The 11,067-nt window shown below is 37.6% G+C and overlaps 1 non-coding gene across 1 annotated transcript; it reads left to right on the forward strand.

Moving 5' to 3' along the window:
• Positions 1-2,057: 2,057 nt before the first annotated feature.
• Positions 2,058-2,163, forward strand: LOC129690551 (U6 spliceosomal RNA). The gene has a single exon (XR_008722308.1). It is a non-coding gene; the product is annotated as a U6 spliceosomal RNA (small nuclear RNA).
• Positions 2,164-11,067: the final 8,904 nt, after the last annotated feature.

An 11,067-nucleotide genomic window follows, 5' to 3' on the forward strand; every position in this document is an offset into this window, starting at 1 on the left:
TATCTATCTATCTATCTATCTATCTATCTATCTATCTATCTATCTATACATACATACATAAATACATGGGACAAGAACTTTGTTTGGCATCACCATCAGTGTGACATTTGGCTCCTCATACTAGAGGTGAAAATCATTATCAACAAATGACTATCGCAGTTCAGATGTGAGATTATGGCGGCTATGTTAGGGAACAGGGCGGATGCATCAGGATGCTCTTAAGAGTCAGTACCTGCTCTGCAGGCTTATGATGACTGAAGGAATAAAAAATGAACAGTTATCAACTTTTGAAACTAAATGGTTATTTTGAGAAAAGTAATAAATTTTCTATGGCTTTATGCATGGATAGGTTTTAAATAATAAGGCCTAACAATAATTGTGACCAGCTCCTTTGATTTTTATGTAGGCATTACAGATATGTATCTCATTAATTAAAGTTTTATAATTTCTCATCGTGATGACATATTGAAAAATAATATTTAAAACATATTTGAAACTTAAGACAAAAATAACTTTTCCATTTAGTGACTATGAGTAAGAAGTTTTAATATTTTTAGGAAATCTTTAATGCTTTCAGTTTTTGCTTTCTATTGCAAGAACAGAAATCTTTAATAAGAAATGATTATCTAAATTATCACAATTTTCACTGTCAAGAACAATGATGTACTTCTGAGAATACTGGTAGCACTTCATTAGTATAGGATGAAATGAAAGTAATTAAATGAGATGGAGTTAAGTTAGAACAAAAGTTCAGTTAAACAGTATTTCTCAATAGGTTTATACTTTGTATAATAAATTTTCTATGGGCAGACCACTTAAATATGGGAAGGAATATCCGCTACTAATAAAGTCTCACCATATAACAGCAATGGTAGATATGACAAAGACATATTTCTCCAGACGCAACAAAAACTGAATGTAAAAGAAATTGTGTATTGGAAGTCTGCTTTAGGGAAAGGTATATTTGAAGAAAGCTTCATTGAGTAATCAGACAGCATGAAGACAGAATAGGAATTATACAAAGATTAGGGTGAGGGGATTTAGGATATAAAAACAAATTTATGCAGAAAGAAATGATCAAAGTATTTATGGAAGTGCCAATAAAATGGTGTTTTAATTTAATAATTACAATAAATTTAAATATGATCCTAAAGAAAGATAAGGAGATAAGAGAGGGTCCTCTATGCTAGAGGATGGCACACTCTTAGCAGAAAATTGTCCTTAGACAGGGAACTTCTATTCATTTGTTCTAATTCCCAAGTCTCAGAAGAGTATGGGATACACAGGTGAGCTACAGTGCTTACTTTAATTTAATGGGATATCCTATGTACGTAAATGTATCTTGAATTTCTGATTTTCCTGCTTTTACCTTCAACATGCTGAGGTTGTAGGTCAAGGTCACCCAGGTGGTTACTTTTATCAATTCAATAATAAACTAACAGCTTGCAAGTGTTTTACAGTTAATTCTACAAGTGTGTCTTAAAAAGATCAGTTGACAGTAAAGTTGGTAATGAAGAACAAATTAGAAGTTTATAAATATCCCTTGTAGGATGTGATAAGACCTTAGTCTTAACATTAACATTATTGCTGTGGGTGTGTTTATGATGTGTTAAAGGAATACAAAAATGGTATTGGGTGACTTCTTAGAACAGGAGGCTTAGTGTTATAGAAAAATGTAGAGTAATAGAAATGTTCTTACTGAAGTAAATAAATTATTGGTGGTATCAGCAACTGAGTCAGTATTGCAAGAAGGAACTCCCAAAGAGTGAGGAGTCATTCCTTAGTCATATATTGAATTAGTATTATTTATCTTAACCAAAGGTTTTACTTGTTCACCCTGATTAGAGATGAGAAATTGATACTTACTGTGTCAGCTTCTAAAACTTCTCTACTTTTATTCCAGTCTTTCAATAGTCAATGGGCCACATGGCTACTTGAGCCCAGTTGTAATTTGCGACTTAACAGCTTAATGTGTATCTGATACATCTAGCCTTAAAAATCAGCTAGGTTTTCTGAATATTTGTAGATATTTCAAGAGGTCAAGCAATGTGGATTCTGTGCTCACTTTGGCAGCGCATATACTGAAACTGAGTGATACGGAGAAGGTTAGCATGGCCCCTGCTCAAGGATTCCATGCAAATTCGTGAAGCTTTCCATATTTTTTTTTGCAGATTATCATCTCATATACTTAATATGTAAGTTTTATTTGCAGGTATTTTGTTAGGCTCATTGCATGTATGCATGAGGCATGCTCTCTAGATTTCAAGCCTGTAACCCAACAGCAGGGGATATCAGTGCTGCCTTCATTCACTGTTAAGATGTTAGTGAAAGATCAATTTTTTTCCCCCAATTTTTTGGGGGTGGTGGTTTTGAGGCAGAGTGTCTCTGTATAGCCTTGGCTGTCCTGGATTCATTTTGTAGACTAAGCTTGCTTCAAACTCACAGAGATCCACTTGTATCTACCTCCCTGAATGGTGGGATTACAGGCATGTGGCACCGTGCAGGCCTTTCCCCCCAGATTTTAATAGGATTGACTAGAAAAATCATTTATGACTGATCCTTACATTGCTGTTTTCACTTTTATTCAATAATCCTTTATTTTCTTTAATCACTAAAAAAATGAAATGTGGATTCTAAATTTTTGTAAAAGCAAAAATACACAATTCTCAAATATATGGAAGAAATAATTCAATTTGTACTGATTTCTGATTTGAACATTTAGTTCTGCATTCAGGAGGTGATTTGAGAATTTTTGCTTTTAGAAATGAGGCCTTTAAGAGAATCTGTCTGTTAGAGCTATTTGCTGTGAACAACTTTGTGTTTTCAGTAAAGATACAAACGTATAAACAACTTTTAAAATTTCCTGTTAAAATGTTTGAAACCCTTGTAAAAATTAAAGAAGAGAAAGAATAAACACACAACATATTTAATGAAAGGATAAGAAGACTAAGCCTGGTTTAACAGAAATAGAGGGTAAATAGCTTGAACAGACCAGAGTAACTGCAGATAACATGAGTACTCAGAAATGGTGAGCAGAGAACCCTGAAAGAGAAGCCACCTGCACTGGGCTCAAAGCTATTCTCTTTATTTCATAAAGATTTGCTTAAGTATTTTTAGTTTTCTGTTTTTTTGGGGGGGGGATCAGCATAATATCACATTAAAAACATTAGTCACATTTTATAGAAGCATTTGTGGATAAAACATAGAGAAATTATTCTAATTCATGTAGACATTTATAGCTAAAAACCAGAAAGTGCTCAGTTACTAAAGAATCACATTCTAGAGCTACAGAGCTTAAATTTGCATTATAATTTTCAATAAGCATGGGTTTTTTGCATAGGAATATACTTTCAATCAGTAGCATTTTATTTTATTTTCACATATTTGCTTGAGAAATAGCACAATAAACCAAGACCTTAAGATGCCTGTGAATAACAACCCAAGTTCCTATGCTATAGTAGGATAGTAATGATCACATCCATGACAACAAAGCAAAGAACTGTAGATGCACTGAGCTGGCCCCGCTGCATTTAGAGAAAGCACTTCCAAGAAAGCACTTCCACTTGAACCAAACAATGGAAAAAAGAGACATGATTTGCATTTCTACCTTACAAATCTGCAGGCATGCTTTTTTCTCTTCTTTCTTTCTTTCTTTCTTTCTTTCTTTCTTTCTTTCTTTCTTTCTTTCTTTCTTTCTTTCTTTCTTTCTTCCTAAAATGTTTCACGTTGCCGGTTAAAAGGTTGAAAGACCTCTCATCTTAAAGTTTATCTCTCTACAACTTTTTTTCTGTTTTGGTTTTCTATAACAGTCAGGCCTTAGTTAGCATCTCAAGCCTTGTTTAAATATCTGATTCATTCTAAGAATAATCTCTTTTAGAAGAATGCTCTGGGTTCACTGGGTTATTGTTTTAGGACTTCAGGGAGAACACAGAACTTCTCACACACATCTATCAACTCATTTGAAGGATCAGTTTCCTTTTGTAAACTAAAACTCACCTCATTAGCATCTTCCTTTCTTCACCATCTGCTTCTGACACCTCATCTGGGGTAGCCTCATGCCACAGTCATGTTTGAGTGTGTTCATTAAAGTGAAATGAGGTTGCTGTGTGTCCAATAATAATGTTTCTGTGAGTCTGTTTATAGAATCTGCTTGGTTGATATTTATGTATTAAGAAGTAAAAACTTTCATGTGTTCTTCTCAGAAGCCTTCTCCCTCAATAAATAAATAAAATATAAGCTCAGCCAAGATAGTAAATGAAATGTTTGCAGTATTTTTGGGTGACCTGACTCTGTATTCAAATCTCTCTTCACGCCCTTAACTTCTAAATGGATCATTAGACCCTAAATTCTATCTTGATGGGAAAATAAAGAATAAAATAAAGGCCTCAAGGCACAGGAGAACTAGTATGCTTAAAACATGATATAAAACCCTCAGCATTTGGGTCATTTTGTTCTTCTACCCAGGAAAAAAAAAATCACGATAGGTAGCGAGCCCCTCTTCAGGTGCTGGTTTATGGCAGTTTTTGTATCCCTGGTGATAGCTATTGGTGAGTGATAGCAACAGGCAGACAGAAGCAGCAACAAGTGGCAGCCAGTAGCGTCCCAGTTCTCATGCAGGCCTGGAGTACCGGGACCCTACAAGTGTAACAGATCTTGTGTAGGTCAAAGACGTCAACATTTCTTAGAGCTTCCAGCAGCTGGGTTTTCGGCTTCTAAGTGAGCTTAGGTATGGTGATTCCTCAGCTTATGCCAGGGCCCAATTTACACTCCTGAGCCTGTGTTATGAGACACCTGGCCCTAACACGTTGGCAGCTTCCTGGAAGTCTTCCAATAACCAAGGCCGCTTCTCTTCTATGACTCTTACAGCCGTGCCTCCTTTTTATTCTCAGCTCTCTGGCCTCTACTTCCTCTGTCTCCTTGCTCCTGTCTTGGCGGCTTTCTTGAAGTTCGGTTGCTCATCTTCATCTGTCAGTCATCCAGACACCTTGCCACTTTGGCAGCTCAGCCTACTCACTGCTCAGCTGTCACCTACACACTCACTATCACTCTGCTGTCTCTGCTGATTCTTTGAGTTAGCAGCTCATTTCACACTGCTAAAAGCAGGCAAGAAAAGACCACCTTACAGACGCCCCCTTTCTCCCTAATTTTGAAAAAAAAAAAAAAAAGGAAAAGTAGGTTTCTTAGGAGTCTCATAACTGCTCACCAAGTCAGCCAAATAGCATGCTTATCTAGCCAGTGAAAGGGTGTTTGGACCAATCACAACAAACAAACCTGCAATGCAAATGGCTTCTGATTCCTCTGAGCAGTCACTCTGCTAGTCCCACTGGGGCATAGGTAAATGTGGCTTTAGGGTTCTCTGGAATCTAGTGAAGTTTGTGATATGAAAATGCCCAGGACAAACTCTTTTAAATAGCACTGGCTGGAGCAGAGTCTCCAGCAGTTGAAGCTGTAATCATTGGGTAGCTCTCTCAAGCTGTAGCAGAGTGTTGGAAATGGTCAGTGCTGGAGGAAGGACATCTGACTGACAACCCTTGGTTGTCATCAGCAGAGCAATAAAAAACAGTTGAAAGCTGCCAAGTAGAGAGTCAAATAGTAATATCCCTCAACACATTTTCTTATTTACGGGATATTAACACCAGAAAAAGTGCTTAAAAATAAATGTAAGAAATTTTCATTAAAACTTATAGTGATTTGAAATAAAATTAACAATTTTTTAACACTCACAGTGCCCTAGGGATAGATGCGTCTGTGCCACCTGCTTCAGTGTTAATGTCCCACAGTGTCTCAGAAGTAAAGGGAAGGATTATTTATGATGGAATGAAATGGTCTTTAGGACCTGGTGTCTGTGAATTCTACCTCCCATTCACATTTTAGAACACACCATAATGACGCCTCAGCATGAGCACCTTCCATAATTTGTACAAATATAGAATGTTCAGAATAACTACCACTGGATCATTTATAATATCCATATAATGCTCCAGACAGATTTAACAGAGCCCACTGACTCAGTCTTTCTATGTCAGGTTATAACTTATCCTAAAGCGTAAATGCTTAAGAGACCAAAAGCTTAAAAGTTTAAAAACCCAATTTTGATATATTTTCTATTTGGGCACTGAATATTTTATGAAAGGCTGTTTGTTTCCATTCATTTTCTAGCTTGACTCACTACAGCCAGATGAGGCCATCATCTACCCCCTGGGTGCATTCTCCCCCCCCTCCCCCTCCTATTTCTCGGAATTGTTTGTGAGCTTTTCTTTAAAATATTCTGAATAAGTAGATTAATAAACAAGTGGAATACAGGAAGGATATGTGCAACTCTGTGGGAATCATTTGCTGCAACAAAACTCATTGTTAAAAACAACTTTTTTTTTTTTTTTTTTTTGTCTTTTGTACTCAGTTGATGAAGTGTTTGTTTCCTAAGCATGAGAAGTTCCATTAAACCTGCAGGATCCACGCAGAGTTGAAGATTGTGGGTGTCCATGTTTGTAATTTCAGCACTAGGAGGCAGAAGTGAACCTCTGGGGTTCACTGTGCACTGTGCCAACCCTGAGCGAGCTCCAGCTAACGAGGGGACTTGTCTTCAATAGCAAAATAGATGGTTTTGTAGGGTGACTCTTGAGGTCATCTCCTGGCTTTACCTAGCATGTGCACGCATATGCAGTGCACTGCTTGAATGAGAATGGCACTCCCTGGCTCAAATCTTCAAATGCTTGGTCCCCAGTGAGTTGAACTATGTGGGAAAGATTAGGAGGTGTGGTTTTGTTGATGAAAGTATATCGCTGGGAGTGTGTTATGAGGTTTAAAATATTCCTGCTATCCCCAGTGTTTCTCTTTCTCTCTGCCTCCAATTTGTGCAGCAAGATCTGAGCTCTCAGCAGTTCCTGTTGCTATACCTTTGTCCTGCCACTGTGGACTCTAACCCTTTGAAAACTTAGTTAAGTCCCAAATGAAACACTTTGTTGTAAAAGTTGCCTTGTCACGGGGGGGGGGGGAGTATTATTTTTGTATTTTTTTAATTTTAATTTTTATTAATTACAATTTCTTCACTTTGTTCCATCCTGTAATTTCTTCGCTCCTTCTGTCCCAATCCCATCCTCCTTCCTGTTTCTCCACTGATGTCCCTCCTCCTCTTGTCCAATGATAGGGGAGGTCTTTCTCCCCTTCTTTCTGATCCTAATCTATCAGGTATCATCAGGATTGGCTACATTGTGTTTTAATCACAGCGATGAAAAAGTAATTAAGATTGTGTGTGCACCTGAACATGAACATAGACATACTCACATATACACAAGTATTAGTGTTCGTTCTGAAAACTCCCTAATAATGGCAATGTCTGGCTTTCCTGTTGATCCAAGAGCTGGACACTCCCAGAGTCCTCTTTTCATTTTAGTCTTAATTAAGGTTGGAACATATTTCAAAAATTTGAGAAGCAAACTGACAGAAAAGCAATCTTTCATAGCCACCTGCATCAAATGGGGTGTAGGTCAGTAGAGGGAAGCTGCGGACGTTCCAGCCACTAAAGCGGGTCATGAAATTCCTGGGCGTTTCAGGTCTGCTTCCTGCCTGCCAGATTCACAAAAAACAGCAACCTCTGTTCCAACACTCAACTCAGTAGAGGCTTAGAAAGCCGGAAACCCCACATAGCTAGAGTATTCCACACTTTCCCCTGGCCAATTGTTCTTCACGGCCATGCCCTGAATCCCAGATTCCCCTTACAGTCTTGTTTAAACCCATAGGAGGGTTCAGCCAGGTTGACCAGGTTGACAGACTTTTAACTTCTGTATGAATTAAAACTCTCTCATTAGCCTTCCTGTGTCTATGTCCTCGCTGCTATTGTAAATCATTGTCTTATGATAAGCAAAACGGTCTCCTTCTGTGATCTGTTCCCTAAGTGATGCATGCCTGCATGTCCATCCCTCCTCAATACTAGGGATACTGTGTGGCATTTCTGTGCAGGACTTCACGCATTGCCCTCTTGCTTTTTTTCCTCAGCAGCAATTTGATGAGTTTCTGCCCATTCTATGAGTTCATGGACACACACACACACACACACACACACACAGAGAAATAGAGAGAAACAATCCCACACACACATCAAGCATGAAGGAGAAGGACAAGGAATAAAAGGAATGGTGAGTGATATTGGTTACGCATGGTGCAGACAATAGCCCTCAGAACTATAACTTCTGTTACTTCAGGAAGTAAGCTGTCTGGACTAAGCAAGTTTCTTTAGTGGAGGGCAACTTCAATAGGATATCACCAGCTGCCGTGGAGCTAGGCAGGTATTGTGGAAAAACTATTTTAATGTGAATATTTTATTGTTAATCAAAACACATTTATTGCACAGATTTGAAACTGTTCTTAACACTTGCACATTGTTCAGTTCTATCTGATTTAATATTTAAAGGAGCCACCTGTTTGTAAGAAAGATAGACGTCAGCTCAAGTTTGGGCTATAGCCAAATTTTGTAAGTGACAAATTCGTGAGCAGCAAATTTAACAGCAGAAAGCATGGACTAGAGGAAAGATAACTGCCACATCTATCTTTAGTTTGAATGCTTAGTATTTGCATTGGCTATAGATATAGAAGTTAAGGAAAAAATGAGCATATGATCTCAAGGAATAAAAAACAGGAGAGTGTGGAAACCAAGGAGTTACTGCAAACAAATATTTGACAATAGATAGTTTATGTTTTGAAGTAATATTTAACACATCTGAATCTCGACTGATTGTGGTTAAAGCCTCAATAGTCAGGAAGTGTGCCTATTTAAGGTGAGAAAGCCATTTGTAATTAAGAACTCATGCTTGTAAAGAAACAAGAGTAAGATCACACATTAAAGCAAGTCCACCAAGCATGACACAAAGAATATCCTTAAGATTAAATAGACTTGAAGCACTAGAATGCACCAAGTGGTTGAAATAATTACACTGGAGCAATTGAGATGTAAAGACAAAGGTGAATGCTCTTCCTGAGGGCACTGTAGCAAGCCTTCATTCTCATAGTCAAGGACGCATGGCAGCCTCCATCCTGCAAGAGAAGGAGCTGGATGCCAAGCCTTCACCCAGGGCTGCCTAGCAACCATTCTTCTGGGCAGGGCAGTGCATAAGTTAATCTCCTTGGTAAGCATTTGTAGCTATTAATTTAATTAACAAAGGCACTGTAGCGTGAATCATCCCCATGCAACAGCAAAATATTAATGAGGATTTTGAAATTCTAATCGTGAATGCACATGTGCGTAGCTGTTCCCTAGTTATGTAGTGAGCTTGGGCAAATGTATTAAATGTGTATTTTTTTAAAGTAACACCAAAAACCTTCTTAGTAATCAGGTTCTATATGATTTCTTGAAGACATCATATCTAAAATTTTTCTCTCTTCTCTCGCTGCATGAGGATGTATTGCCTAGATTTGGTATTGGGAATGGCATGGGGTTTACTAACTCTAAAACATTATAAATCCCAATACCCCTTCAATATCCCCATTTTAATTGTACTGTACCTCGGAAGGCCTGTGGACTTGCCAAAATAACTGTCTTCAGGCCAAATTGTATCGGATACCTTTCAAAGGCTATTAATGTTCTTCTTGTTAGATTGCTAGAAGGGCAAGTGCTCAGAGAAAACGAGAAATGTGTGGCTTTGACTCTGAGGCTGTGTTCTATCCCCACAGGGGTGCCGCTCAGACCTCTCCACTTCAATTTAATAAAAGACAGTTGTATTTCAGATGTTTGAGGGAGCCATGTTCCACCAAAGGCAGATCACCCAGCACTGTCTGTACTTTCTAACACGGTTTCCTCTGGCAACATTCTTTTATGTGGTACTGGCTCTTCATTTCAAAGATAATGTTGGAAAATAAAGTTTCCATGTTGTCTTGGACTTTAACAAAGATACACTGTAAAAAAAAATATCTCATATGCTTGTGTTGTTCCTTTTATTCTTTTTGAAAGTACGTAACTAAAAAAAAAAAAAATCTAGTTCCTCAAGCTGCAAGAATGAGTCACCACTTTTCTACCTCTAGCAACTACATTTAGAGTGATCCCTTTCCATTTTATAAGAGTATCTCAAGTTAGAAATTAGTTCTGGTGGACACTTTTGAACTGATCATGAATGAGGTCAAGGATGTTAAGTGGTTGTAGAAAAAAATGTGAATCAAAAGTAAACGAGAGTAATAATAGCAGTATCAGAGAGGCTTGCTTGACCATCTGGATAATGTCCCTTTTAGGTACAGCTGTTTCTTTGTGTCTCTCTGTCTGTGCCCATCTATCTGTCTCTGTCTCTTTGTCTCTATGTGTCTTTCTGTTTCTCTGTCTCTCTTTGTGAGTGTGGGTTTATCCCTATCTTTATGAATACGCGTCAATGGCATATGTACTTTGAGAACAGTTATTTAACTATAAGAAACCAACTTGCCTGATCTTGATTCTTTATTTCAATATGTAAGAAAGAAACAGAAGTATTAAAATAAATAATCATATTATCCTTTAGGTATGTGTCTGACTAAAAGAACAACCTAAACTAACTGATCGTTTAAAACTATAAAGTCAACATAAAACTTATTTCTAAAGATATACAGAATCCCATTCAATGTTATCAAAATGTATTCTTGGACCAGTTACATTAGAAACATATCTGAGAGTTGGATTGGATTGTTGGGCCTGTCCTTAGCCCTGAGAAATCAGATATTCTGGCAGCAAAAGTAAGTGATTGATATATATATATATATATTAGGAACCACCCTCCTTAGTTCTGATGATGTGGGATAAGCAATCCTCAATGCTGAATGTGACCCATAACAGACATATTTTATTCCAGTTCCTGGCAAATGTTATTAACATAATATTGGTTTTATTTCAGGTAAGTTAAATTTAAAATATACTGAAATGTTCTGTTTTTTTCCTTTTATTTTTGAGATTATAATTAGCTTCTATCTTTCCTTTTCTCCCTGAAACCCCTCCTACGTACCTCTCATTGCTCTCTTTCGAATCCACGGCCTCTTTTCCCTTTAGTTGCTGTTACTTGCACGTGTGTGCGCTCAACTACTGCCTGTGTTCTTTGTACTTCAGTTTCTTCACTG

This window comes from Psammomys obesus, unplaced genomic scaffold (assembly GCF_907164565.1).
Source record: "Psammomys obesus unplaced genomic scaffold, mPsaObe1.curated_primary_1811, whole genome shotgun sequence".
Lineage (NCBI taxonomy): Eukaryota > Metazoa > Chordata > Mammalia > Rodentia > Muridae > Psammomys > Psammomys obesus.